The following is a 14,107-nucleotide window of genomic DNA, read 5'->3' as shown; positions in this document are numbered from 1 at the left end:
AACATACAGAGAGAACTTGATGTCCACGTCCCCTATACGTAGAATAGTCTCTCACCTGCCACTCTGACCACAGCTCTCTCCGCAGGATCCAACACCGAATCTTTGCTTTGCCTCTTCTTCTGTTCATGACGTGGCAGATTCCAGGGCAGAGTGTCACCTGGAGGGCAAGGGGACAAACTACCAGACCTCTCACTCCGACATGACCTCTCACTACGATATGACCTCTCACTGAGGGTTTCTTCGTCTGAAGATGACATGTCTCCTTGGGCGTACGGATGTTACTGAGAAATAAACAAAACTTTCTATGAGACACGATCCCTTCTCCGATATTATAACAATGTATATACGATGATACATGATCTCTATGGAGGTTACAGGATGCATGGATTATTTATGAGCCAGAAGTGTACAATGTCAATTATAAAAAAATAAAATAAATAACCATAACGATTATGATGTCATCTAAATAATAGATAACTTTTTGATCACTGTTTTTTATAATGCTGTTATTTAAACTATCTTGATAATAATAATAATAATAATAATAATAATAATAATAATAATAATAATAATAATAATAATAATATTTATTTATATAGCGCCAACAGATTCAGCAACGCTTTTTAAAAAAAATATATATATAAGTACAATACAGGTTATATGTATATTAAATTATACAATAAATAAATTAAAATAAAAACTATACAGAATTAGAGAGCTGCTTGCGAGAGAGTGTAGACTAGGAGGACTGGGGGTGATACGAGAGGCAACAAAGGCTTTATTTGCCGATTTGTTCCAGTCATTGAGCATAAAGTGTCAAAGTGCCTAATGGTGATTGGGCGAGCCAGTAACACGCCATTTTCTGAGTTCAGGTAGCAAGTACAAAGTAGATGGCACCGAAGAGGTTATAGAGAGGAGGGAGAAGGGATAGCAGAGAGGGAGACGAGATTAGGGAATGTTATAGGGTTAAGGTTTGTTAGAAGGAGGGAATACAAGAAGTTCTGTTTTAGAGAGATTAAGTTTGAGAAATAGAGAGGTCATAGTGTTAGAGAGAGCAGATAGACAGTATTTTGCAGAAATGCAGGGGAGATGTCACGGGAGGAGGTGTATAGCTGGGTGTCATCGGCATAGAGATGGTACTGAAGGCCAAACCTGCTGATGGTCTATCCGATAGGGGCCGTATAGAGGGAGAAGAGGAGGGGACCCATGACTGATCCCTGGGGAACCCCAACAGAGAGAGGTAAAAGAAAAGAAGTAGAGCCAGAGAAGGATACACTGAAGGAGCGGTAGGAAGAAAACCAGGAGAGAACAGAGTACTTAAAGGGGTTCTCCAGCGTGGGGGCACTTTTTTGGGGGGACCGAGGAGGAGGTGGCTGGGTCCCGCATCACGGCGCATCACGGCGCTCCGGTGCCCGGTTCCCGGCCGCTTCCGGGTGTCTGACGCTGCCCGACACGCTACGTCTCAGGGGCGCTCAGCCACTCAGTGAAAGAGGCGGGATCCGAGCAGACTTCAAACGGATCCCGCCTCCTTCACTGAGTGGCTGAGCGGCCCTGAGACGTAGCGGGGAGGTAAGTGGACGTCTTTTATTTCAGCCACCTCCTCCCCGGTCCCCCCAAAAAAGTGCCCCCACGCTGGAGCACCCCTTTAAGACCAAGGGAGCGGAGCATGGAGAGGAGGAGCTGGTGGTCCACAGTGTCAAATGCTGCTGAGAGATCCAGGAGAATCAGCAAGGAGTAGTTTCCTTGTGATTTGGCCTTCAGGAGATCGTTTGACACTTTGGTGTGAGCAGTTTCAGTGGAGTGAAGGCCAGGGCCGTATTAACAACTGCTGCTGCCCTAGGCAATACACCTGAAGATGCCCCATCTTCACACACCGATTGGCCTTACCAGACCTGACCAATACCACCATACCCCCACCCCCCCTGGAAAAGACACCAGATTTACTGGCAAGTCTTAACAAGAGGTGGGAGACAAAAAAAAAATAGTTTTTTCCTTCCCCTGTTGCCTGGTGCTGCCCCCCTGCAAGGTGCTGCCCTAGGCACCAGACCACGGGTGCCTAGTGGTAAATACGGCCCTGGTAAAGGCCTGGCCATGGCCTGGCCATACCAAACATGCATACCGGTAGTTAGTTTTTGTTTCTTAGTTGTTGTTTTTTTCTGTTTTATGCTAAATATTATTTTTATGGGGAATAAATGTAATTTTTATATGTTTACTAGTTCTACTACTGTAGTGCAGTATCCTGTGTACTGTACTGTCGGCATAACCTGTCTCAATGTACACAGCTATGCCTTTAGAAGGCCCCGGCTTCCATGCACACTCATTGTCAGTCAGCGAATGCTGGAATCCCGACGGGGTAAGTGGTGACAGCTCATTTGTTACATGCCATGGTCTTGATCGTAGCATGTGATGGGTAAACCACTCAGAGCGTCGTAATTAGAGATGAGCGTAACACGTGGTATTTGATAAGCAGTGGCTGCAGAAGTTGGATGCAGCCCTTGGGAGTTATGGAAAACATGGATACAGCCTATGGCTGAATCTATGTTTTCCAGGCAGCCTTAGGGCCGTATTAAACGGCTCGATGAACCAGGTAAGCTAAATCGGTGCTCACTTACAGAACCTATTATATGGCTCGAATATAGTGTGGCAAGGGCTGCATGGATATTATTACAAAGTCCATCCAGCCCTTGCCTTTTATAGAAAATAATAAAGTCTAACTTACGTCTCCACGCTCCCTGGTGTCCTCCAGTCTGTTCCTCGTTGACTGCAGACGTCGCTACTATACCCGTCTCTGAAGTGACAGGCCGCTTAGCCAATCACTGATTGAGAGTGGACAGTGCTGCGGCCAGTGAATGGCTAAGCGACATGCCATTTTAAAAACAAGTGTAGAAGCTTTAGCGACAGCTCTGGTCAGCGAGAGTATGGACAGGTAAGTATACATTATATTATTTTTTATATATTTTTTATATATATATATATATATATATATATATATATATATATATATATACAGTATATATATATAAGCCACCGACCATGCACCTCCTATTACTGAGTGATGTGTGGTCGTTGGACGATGATTTCTTAACATGCTGAAAGTCTTCTTTTTACATCGTGATATCTGCCCGAATCGGCCTGCCATCCACCTTTTGCTAGCACCGCACTTGGGTTTAGACGGACTGGAGCATACCGGGGTTACGCTCATCTGTAGTAGTAATGCTTTGCCTCAAAGACTCCCTTAATATAAAATCTAAACTCCAAAAAAAACCACATACTTAATATTGCTGTAAGTAAAAATATCCAAACGGAAACAAAAATTGCTGTGGCAGGAAAGTGGTGGATAGTAAATTTGTACTTTTTTTTAATCCATGAACAACTTTTTGGATGTTCAGTGTCTGTGTCTTTGCTGCCAGTACAGATTGTTGGTGAGGAGGTGTTAGAAGGACAATGTGCATGTATGATCATGTAACGCATAAAGGTGCATTGTGGTTGTGTACCCGAGTGTATACGGTAAGTGTGGGTGCTAATTGCCTGCCAGAACATTATGCCGCCTCCACTCTTATAAAGTAATAATAATATTTGACATGGCTGTATAGCAACACTGACAAAAACTGCAGCTCTTGTATGATATGAAAGGATGAAAACAACTGCCATGTTTGCTGGAGTAATAAATAGGGCACATACATATTTATGTTTTTGGGGTGTCTGTTTTTACAGTTTTAGGCCTGCTTTAGTTTTCTTGCTATATTACAGCCATAAAATAAAGATCTGTGCAAGCTAAACGAATGTCTTGCCACCAAGTTCAACAGGACGCAATGGTTTATAAAAAATTGGGAGGACATAAAATGTCTTTTTTTTTTGGCCCATTTTATGTCACATAGCCTAGGACCTTGTACAAATATATTTAACTAATATACTTAACTCAGTTCTACCCAATACTGTATACAGTATATATACTATCTTTTCATATAAAAAAAATAAAGTAAATCAAACATTTACTCTGGCTTCATCTCTTCATGAAAATCCTCAATATCCCCCACCCACCCCTGGGATGGTGTCTCAGAGGGGATGGAGCGCTTATACCCCACCCCCCCCCCCCCCCCCCCCCCCCCGACTCCCGCAAAGGCCCTTATAGCATCTCAGGGCAGCTCTTGTAGCAACTCCAATAGCACTGCCCTATTTCTGGTAAGTGGCGCTCAGGCAGCTTGGCGCAACATCCTTCATCTGGACTAGCATAGTCCCCCAGTGTTGGTCTATGCTAGAGATGAGCGAGTAATGAAATATTTGAAAGCTCGAAATTTGATTAGAAAAGACTGTGATGTTAGACTATTCGACTGAATATTGAATTCAATTAAAATCTGTGGGGGGAAAATGCTAGTTTCTTGGAAATCTAAATTCAACCACTTGGAGGTCACCAAGTCCTCAATGACACCTCAGAAATTGATGCCAACATCTCTGCAATGTAACTGGGACAGCAGGGGAAGCATGTCTGGGTGCATCTAACACACCCAAGTTGGAGTATTACGCCACTATCACAGCCTGTCTACAATACACTCTAAACACATTATAACCTCTATGCAAAGTGGAAAAAACACCAAGAAACCTTCTTTCATCTACATTAGCATGGACAGGATGCCAAATTGTAAGCAAAAGAAACATTGTCCTGAACCTGCTTTGCCTATGACAGCCACAGATGGCATAGGCAAGGGGAAAAACAAACAGCACCCACTGCTAACTAACATTGTGGGTTTGTGTGATATAGTCAGACACATCCTCTTTAAATAAGCTGTAGATGCAGTGGTAGCCGGCCTATTTACAGGGAATCAGTAGATAAATGCTGTGCTGTGTATAGTAGTAGTCCTAACAAGGGCTTTTGGGGTCTTTCCTGTCTACAATCAGCTAAATCCTCAATGTCCCTTCTTCAGCCTCTCTCCCTGACTACCTTCAAGATGGCATCTGACGACGAGCAGGAAAAGCCATGTTCTTCATGCTCTGGAGGTCACATGAGTAAGCCAGCCAATGAATGAAGATGCTATGCCAGCGTGCTCCAAGGGCCTGTCACACACACACACGCATAGTTATTGGTCAAAAAAAATGCCAGAGAGGGTGGGAGGGGAAACAAATATTTACTGTGTTTTCAGTCGGATGCTCTATCGAAAACCATTGAGCCTGTATAGGATTCATGGGGATACATAGTAATGTTCAGCTGACACTTTGACCTTAACCTATGATGGGACTTGTGGTTCCCATTAGTTGCGCTGCGTCCGGAAATCTCACACAAGCTGGTCAGAGCTAGGGAGAGGGCCAGATGTGGCCCGTAGGCCGTACAATGCCCAAGTCTGATCTAATGTGTATGTGGGAAATTATTTTTCTCTGCAGGTAGCCCCCATACTGTATACATCCCCCCCTTTGCAGGTAATCCCAGTACTGTATACATCCCCCCTCTGCAGGCAGTCCCCATACTGTATACATCCCTCTCTGTAGTTCTTCCCCATACTTCATACCTACCTCCCCCTGTGTAGTTGCCCCCTATACTGTATACATCCTCCCTCTGCAAGTAGTCCCCATAAGCTATCCCTCCCTTCCAACCTCTGTAGTTGGCCCACCTACCCTCTGCCCACGCCCCCATATTCAATGTCCCACACTCTGCATCTTCTTACCCTTCCTACCTCTCATGCAGCTTGTGTTGAGCAGGTTAGGGTGGAGCATAACAAGTCTTGCTCTGATTGGCTAATGCTCAGCACCCAGTGTCAAGGATCTGGTCAGCTGACTGTAACTAGTGCTTATTGTTAAAAGGGAACTCCTGAGAAAATAATAGTTTGCAAGCAGGCAGGGGGGAACATAATAAACAAGCAGTACTTACCTCTCCCCGTGCCTCCTCAGCACCGCCTCCAGGATCCCTGGCTGATGGACTGCACGCTCAGCCAATCAGTAACTGCAGCGGTATCCCATCCCAGTCACCGATTGGCTGAGTAGGCATTTCATCATCTGAGTTCTGATGTTGCTGGAGCAGAAGATCCCTGGAGGAGGGACCAGAACAGTAAGGCAGCGCTGAAGGCACGATAAGAGGTAAGTATAGCCTGTTCCTCCCTGCCCCTGCCTGCTGGAAAATTTCTATTTATTCTGGACTTCTTATATTTTAAGCCCACTACAAAAAGTCTTCAAAATGAACATGAAAGTCTTACTTTCAGAGAAACAGGGAATGTGTTGAGAAATGTCCATCTGGTTTACGACTTCTGGATATTTCCCAGCATTTTGTCACATCCATGGTTGATTCGTTTTATTAATTTATAAATGAATTTACTAGTAGACATGTAATGTTTCTCATTTTGTGACTGTTGTGACTCACTTTATAGTGTAATATATAGGGGTTATCCAAGCGTTTAAAATGGATGATCAGTCCTCAGCATTGCCTATACACATGACATTGGCATGGGCCTGACTCCTGGTGGCAGTGCAAGGTATTACACTGCTGCAGTACCCTGCACCGTCATTGCTAACAGCACAGCAATTGCAAGGAGGCAGGTAAGCACCGAACAGACTGTGGATCTTGCATGAACGCTGTGCGCCATGAATGTTGGGGGTGCCAGTAGTCAGACTTTTGCTGATATTGATGGCCTATGTGTTGGTTAAAAATCTACATGTACGAATTCTAGGGACTTTGGTCAGAGGAATTTAAAAATAGTAAAAAAAAAAAAGAATTGTGGCTTTTCTGTGTGATGTTAATCTGCAGCAATCCACACTCTCTATAGTAACTTATCAGATTAACCCCTTGCCTCCGCAGCCCGTTTTGGCCTTAATGCCCAGGGCCCATTTTTCAAATCTGACCTGTCTCTGTTTATGTAGTGATAACTCTGCGATGCTTTTAGGGTATAAACCCACACACCGTATATGCAGCGTATTTACTGCTGCGATACGCAGCAAACTCGCAGCAGATTAGATCTAAATAACTGAACACAGCATCAAATCTGTACCAACAAATCTGCTGCATATTTGTTGCATATCTGCTGCATATACGGTGTGTGGGTTTATACCCTTAAAGTGACACTGTCCCCCCCTATTTGCATTTTGACTGCTCCCCACAGGTGTAAAGGGTAAATGTTACAGCTTTCATTTCTTATTTTATATCACACCTCATGGTGCTTGTTCTGGTAAAAAAGTTGTTTTTATCACCTGTGGATTGGTATATGTGGGCGGGGCTTTGCATCCTTTGTGCCACATCGCTCCGCCCCTAGCACCACTTAGCCCCGCCCCATCCGTAAATGTCATTGCCACATAGGCCCCGCCCCCTCAGCAGTCATTTGAAGGGCCAGCCTAAAGCTCTAGGCCCCACCCCCCCTAGATTGTCCCACACCAATGGCCACTGAGGGGAGGGGCCTATGCAGCAATGACATCACAGATGGGGGTGGGTGATAAAAACGACTTTTTACCAGAATAAGCACCATGAGGTGTGATATAAAATAAGTAATTAAAGCTGTAACATTTACCCTTTACACCTGTGGAGAGCAGTCAAAATGCAAATAGGGGGTGACAGTGTAACATTAAATATCGCGGTTATTCTGAGACAGTTTTTTCGTGGCATATTGTAGTATATTTTGATTGATACACTCAGTATTTTTTTGTAAAAAACACAACACATGTGGCCGCAGTGCGTCACCTGACTCAACCATAGGCCGCAGATATGACAGAGACCCGGGGAATTTTGGGGCCTTTTTTTATTTCAGTTTTTTTTAGCCATTATATCATGTCACAGAGGCCTTGCGGTGCCAAAATATTTGTGTAAGACAAGTTAACGTTTCCATCGGTACCATTCTGAGGGACATGTGACGACCTGATAATTTTTAATTAAATTTCTTAGGAGCTGGTATAAATAAAAAAAACCAATTTAGCAGCAGTTTTTCCACTATTTTTTTGTACGCCGTTTACTATACGTTACATACGACATGTTATTGTTATTCGTCAGGTCGGTACCATTACAGTGATATCCATTTTATAAAGCTTTTGTTATAGTTTATGGCATTTATACTATAAAAACTGTTTGTGTCTTGCATATTGTAAGAGCAGGTATATTTTAATTTTTTTGCCAATGGAGTTATGTGAGGGCTTTGTTTGCGGAATAGGCTGACGTTTTTAGCGGTACACCTTTTGGGTACATGTGACGTTTTGGTAGCTTTTTTCTATATTTTTTAGGGGGCGGAATTAACAAAAAAATGTCATTTTGGTTAGTTTTTACGGCATTAATCAGGCAGTATAATATCGTAACGGGTTAATAGACGGGGTCATTACGGACGCGGCGATACCAAATATATGTATCTTTTTTTATAAGGGATCATTTATAAAGGGGTGATGGGGATGTGTATATTTATTTATTTAACTTATTTTTTATTTATGTATTTATGTGTGTTTAACTTTTACTTTTGCAGGTACAGTACATATATAATACATGATGTGTGCTGTAATGTATTATAGAGGGAATGAGCTGTCAGTACACTGGCAGCTTATTTACACGATCAGGCCCCTGCCTGATCATTATAACCATAGCAGCCCAGACGCACTAGGCAGCGTCTGAATGGTTACCCGGAAGGGGGGGGGTGAAGGGGGGATCAGAGGGAGCAGATCTCCCTTTGGATGGCCCATGGCGCCTATGGGGTTAACCGCCCTGGGGGGAGCGCTGCTCCTCTCCAGGCAGGGGCAGCGGGAGGAGGCTGTGTGAGACTTGAGATTGTTAAATAGAAGTAAATAACAAATCTATATAACTTTGTGAAACCAGTTGATTTGAAAGAAAAACATTTTCACTGGGGTACTTCACTGGGAATGCTTTGGCTTAGCGGGAACCATTGGCTTCCTGCCTCACAACTGACTCAGGGGTAGGAAACCTTGGCTCTCCAGCCTTCTTGCAAAACTACAATTCCCATCATGCCTGGACAGCCAAAGCTTTAGATTTGTAGAATTGTAGTTTTGCACCAGCTGGAGGGCCGTAGGGTTCCCATCCCTGTTCTAGTAAGTGACAGGACAGGCCGGGGTATGTACAGTCCAATGCAGGCAGCACAATGAAGAGAACTTGGTGTGCAGGACTGGCGCAGGAGGCATGGTGATGCCTCAAGGTATTGTGCCCACTGCGCCATTCCTGCAGGTCAAATGCTGGCTGCATTAGGATTAAACTTAACAGGATTAGATGATTATATCATTAAATTTTTTAGAGGCACAAAGGTGGGTATTATTATTGTTTGGGTGATTATTACCTTGTCGTAGGAGCTACATATGACTGCATCGGGGCAATGTCATGTTGTATGGCACAAAGGGTAGCACTTTGGGGCACCAGCAGCATGGGGAAAATTGTGGCTAACAAAAATCTTTTTGGTGGTCTGAGCCCAGATACAGATAAAAAGAGAAAGTAAGACGAAGAATTAGAGAAGAAGTCCCTGGATGTAGCTACAGTGGTCCCCTTGATCTCAACCTGCACCAATCCGCCTGGAAAAGCTTTTCCCAGTTTCCCAGGACTGGATCCAGCTTTTCCAGGCACCCAGGGTGGAGCGGCAGTGAGTTAAAGGGGAACTATCAGAAGTTTAGACAAATGTAACCTGCCAATAGCCCCCAATAGCGCTGGTGACACTGAGGAGGAAGGTATGGGTAACCTTCCCTCTTGGCCCTGGTCCTGCTCTGTTAGTCAGGATAAACTCAGCTCTGGAGCACCGTTAGGAGCACTGCCGCATAATCCAGCCTGCCCCCTCCATTGATTATTATTAGAAGGGGCGGCTCGGATGACACGGCAGTGCTCCTAACGGTGATCCGGGGCGGAGTATACCATGACTAACAGAGCAGGACCAGCACCAAGGAGGAGGGTAACACACATACCTTCCTCCTCAGTGTCCCTGGCGCTATAGGGGGCTATCAGCAGGTTAGATCCAGCTAACCTGCTCACGGTTCCCCTTTGAAAAGGCAGCAGACTGATGAATGGATTGAAGAGATAAGGAAGCGCTTTGCTTCATTATTACTGTAAATTCCCTCGTCTCTAGAGGTAACATATGTCATGCAGCTTGTGCCCATTAACTTTTTAAACTCTAGCAACACCCAAGATGTCCTAGATGTGACGATTAGAGATGAACACAACCTGAGCATGCTCGAGTCAGGTCATTCAGCATCTGATTACCGGTGGCTGAAAAAGAAGGATGCAGCCCTAGGGAGTCCGGCTATAGGCTGGGTTCACACTACGTATATTTCAGTCAGTATTGTGGTCCTCATATTGCAACCAAAACCAGGAGTGGATTAAAAACACAGAAAGGCTCTGTTCACACAATGTTGAAATTGAGTGGATGGCCGCCATATAACAGTAAATATCGGCCATTATTTCAATACAACAGCTGTTGTTCTAAAATAACAACGGCTGTTGTATTGAAATAATGGCCGATATTTACTGTTATATGGCGGCCATCCACTCAATTTCAACATTGTGTGAACGGATCCTTTGTGTTTTCAATCCACTCCTGGTTTTGGTTGCAATATGAGGACCACAATACTGACTGAAATATACGTAGTGTGAACCCAGCCATAGGCTGTATCCATGTTTTCCAGGACTCCCTAGGGCTTCATCCAACTTCTTCAGCCACTGGTAATCAATTGCCGAATGATCAGACCTGAGCATGATCGGATTGTGCTCATCTCTAGTGGCATTCTATCTGGAAGGGTTGGATCCACTGCATGCCCCATTACGTTTAAATTTTCAGTGAAGACAGCTACAAACTCAACAGCTGATGACGATGAGCACAGATCCTTACCAAAGTTGAATACTTAAGGCCCTATTCCACGGAACAATTATCGGCCGTTAAGACAACAATCAGCCGACATTGTTAATGTCGGCTGATAGTTGCAGTCGTTTGTTTTTCAACATGTTGAAAAACAAACGACTCATATAGCAACGATCTGCTGCCGTTGCTCCGTGGAATAGGGGCTTTAGGCTGTTGTTTACGGTGGAAGATCAGTTGAAAGGAACCTGTTACTAAGACAATGATTTGCATAAAAATCGCTGCTTTTTACTGCAATTTTGCACAAATTAGGGCAAAACTGCAGCCAGGAGACAATGCAGTAACATTAGAGAATATATTGAAGGACCTTATCATGTGACAATGATGTCAGCACAGGTCCTTTACTAGCTGCACTATGGAGGAAACTGCCACCATAGTTACAGTGGGCTAGGGGGCCCAAGCTTGGTGAACAGCCCGGGGCCCATAGTAAAGTTAATCCGCCCCTGGACAGTTAGGGCCCTATTCCACCGGACGATTATCGTTTGCATAATCGTTAACGATTAACGATCTCAAACGACCGCTATTGCGAAAGACCTGAAAACGTTCACTCATTTCCATGGAACGATAATCGTTAATAATGATCGTAATTGCGATAGTTTTTTCTTCGCTATTTATTCGCTATTGCGTTCGTATCTATTGTGAACGACCGAACAATGTCTTAGGGCCCTATTCCACCGGACGATTATCGTTCAGATTATCGTTAAATCGTTCGGATCTAAACGACAATCGTTCGGTTGAAATGCAGTTAACGATTAACGACCGAACGAGAAATCGTTGATCGCTTTATAAGACCTGGACCTATTTTTATTGTTGCTCGTTCGCAAATCGTTCGCATTGAATAAGACATCGTTTGGTCGCTCGCAATAGATACGAACGCAATAGCGAATAAATAGCGAAGAAAACGATCGCAATTACGATCATAAGTAACGATTATGGTTCCATGGAAATAAGTGAACGTTTTCAAGTCTTTCGCAATAGCGGTCGTTTGAGATCGTTAATCGTTAACGATTATGCAAACGATAATCGTCCGGTGGAATAGGGCCCTTATTCAATGCAAACGATTTGCGAACGAGCAACGATAAAAATAGGTCCAGGTCTTATAAAGCGATCAACGATTTCTCGTTCGGTCGTTAATCGTTAACTGCATTTCAAACGAACGATTATCGTTTAGATTCGAACGATTTAACGATAATCTGAACGATAATCGTCCGGTGGAATAGGGCCCTTAATCCGTCCCAGTGTGACTATCTCCCCTTCTTTTTGTGACGCAGCTCCATAGACGCGGTCCATTCATATAAAAACTTAAAGAAATGTACCTGATGGAACATTCACTTTAATGTCAGCCTCCAAGTGGAACCACTGTGAAAAATAATTTCTCAATGGGAGAAAACACATATTTTGTTATGTATATGATGTATATGACGCTTGGAATTTTCCATAATTCGCTTCATGTATATAACACGTTATTCTTCATTATTTTACTATTTTATTGAACATTATATTATTTGTACAAGATTTGTATGTGTTATAACACAAAACTTAAAATGTATGACATCTGTTACTATGCTGATAGGTATACTTAGCATATGTATATCCTGTATGGTCATATTACACATAAGAATGACAGTGTGGAGTCAGACTGCTATGGCGCCTAATGATTCCTTATTCTCAGCTGATATCACCCCTATGAATGGGGGGGGGGGGCAATTATTCTTTAGCTGAAAATTCTTTTAAAATTAAAAAAAAACAAAAAACAAGTTTACGTAAGAGGAAAGTGCATTAATGTCAGCTATGATTTGGGCAGACGTTCTTAGCAACACATTTTCTGTGAGACCTCCTCCGGATTGCTGGATCCCCTCTGTAACCAACCAATCTGAGCAGAGCTGGGAATACATTGTGTGGGTTCCCTGATGACACATTTTCAATGATATTGCGTACAACCTAGTGTAACATATTCTAATGTAGCCTGGATATGGATTCTCTCTCCGCTGATGTGACCGCTAACAAATACAATGTATAGGCAGCACCTGGCTGGAAGCCTCCCCAGGGACTCTGTAATTATACATTGTAAATGGTCAGGGGCCATGAATATATTAGAGCTAGAGATCTGGACCACATACATCTACCTATCACCTCCTCACTGTATCCACTCATTCTGAATAACCAATCATTTACTATACCGGTGATCATTTACCATACTGGTAATCATTTACTATACCGGTGACAGATCCCACATTATGAGATGCATCAAGGCATGACGGGTCAGATTCGTGACATAGCGGTCTCATTGAATGTTATGCTGATGAGGCGCTGCATGATGGCATGACGAGGCATATTACATGCCAAGAACACATTGCACATATATATATATCCTGGCGCAAAATATTACAATACCAAGTAATAACAATATGGATGTATGGACCGTGGGAGGAATTATGATGTTCTATGGAAAGAGGCCTATATATATATATATAGAGAGAGAGAGAGAGAGAGAGGGAGAGAGAGAGAGAGAGAGAGAGAGAGAGAGTATATTCACAATAGCTGCAACATGCTCCTGTCAGGTGTCATATATATATATATATATCTATATATATATCTATATATATATCATATATATATATATATATATATATATATATAAATATATATATATATATATATATATATATATATATATATATATATATATATACATATACCCTGCAATGAGATGCCCCCCAGATGGTGTGATGCAATGTGACAGGTCTTGCCACTTACCCCCTTGTAAAAGGAGGAAACCGAAACTATAGGGATTTTGTAGATCTGTGCAGCAATCACCAAAGAATAGGGACATCCAAGCGTGAAGGGACTATGACATCCAGAGTCTCATCCAGTGAGACTGCCAAGAACAGAGTCACATCCAGAGAGACAGACAGAGAGGAATATGGCATCCAGGGAGGGAGGAAAACCTTAGGAGCAGAAGACAGGTGCAGAGAGGTTCCCATCCATAGCCTGATGGTGACATCCACAGCCAGTGTCCAGATCAGAAGGAGAGGGACCCTGCCCCAGCCCAGAGATAGGGAAAAAGACAGGGATCCAGAGAGAGAGAGAGGGAGAAGCAGCCAGGAGGAGGGAGAAGAGCGGCTCACATCCACACTGAGCAGGAAGCCTTAAGAAGACATCATCCTCCTCCTCCTCATCATCATCATCCTCCTCATATCCTGGGCTGCAGGGCACATACATCCACAATGAAGCTACACGGAGAAGAGGAGGACATCCAGGGCAGGAGAGTCAGCGACCACCCCACTGTGCCGGGCTGTGCACCCGAT

Source organism: Dendropsophus ebraccatus, chromosome 5 (genome assembly GCF_027789765.1).
Source record: "Dendropsophus ebraccatus isolate aDenEbr1 chromosome 5, aDenEbr1.pat, whole genome shotgun sequence".
Taxonomy (NCBI): domain Eukaryota; kingdom Metazoa; phylum Chordata; class Amphibia; order Anura; family Hylidae; genus Dendropsophus; species Dendropsophus ebraccatus.
The sequence above is the reverse complement of the archived record's forward strand: the minus strand, read 5'-3'. Positions refer to the sequence as shown.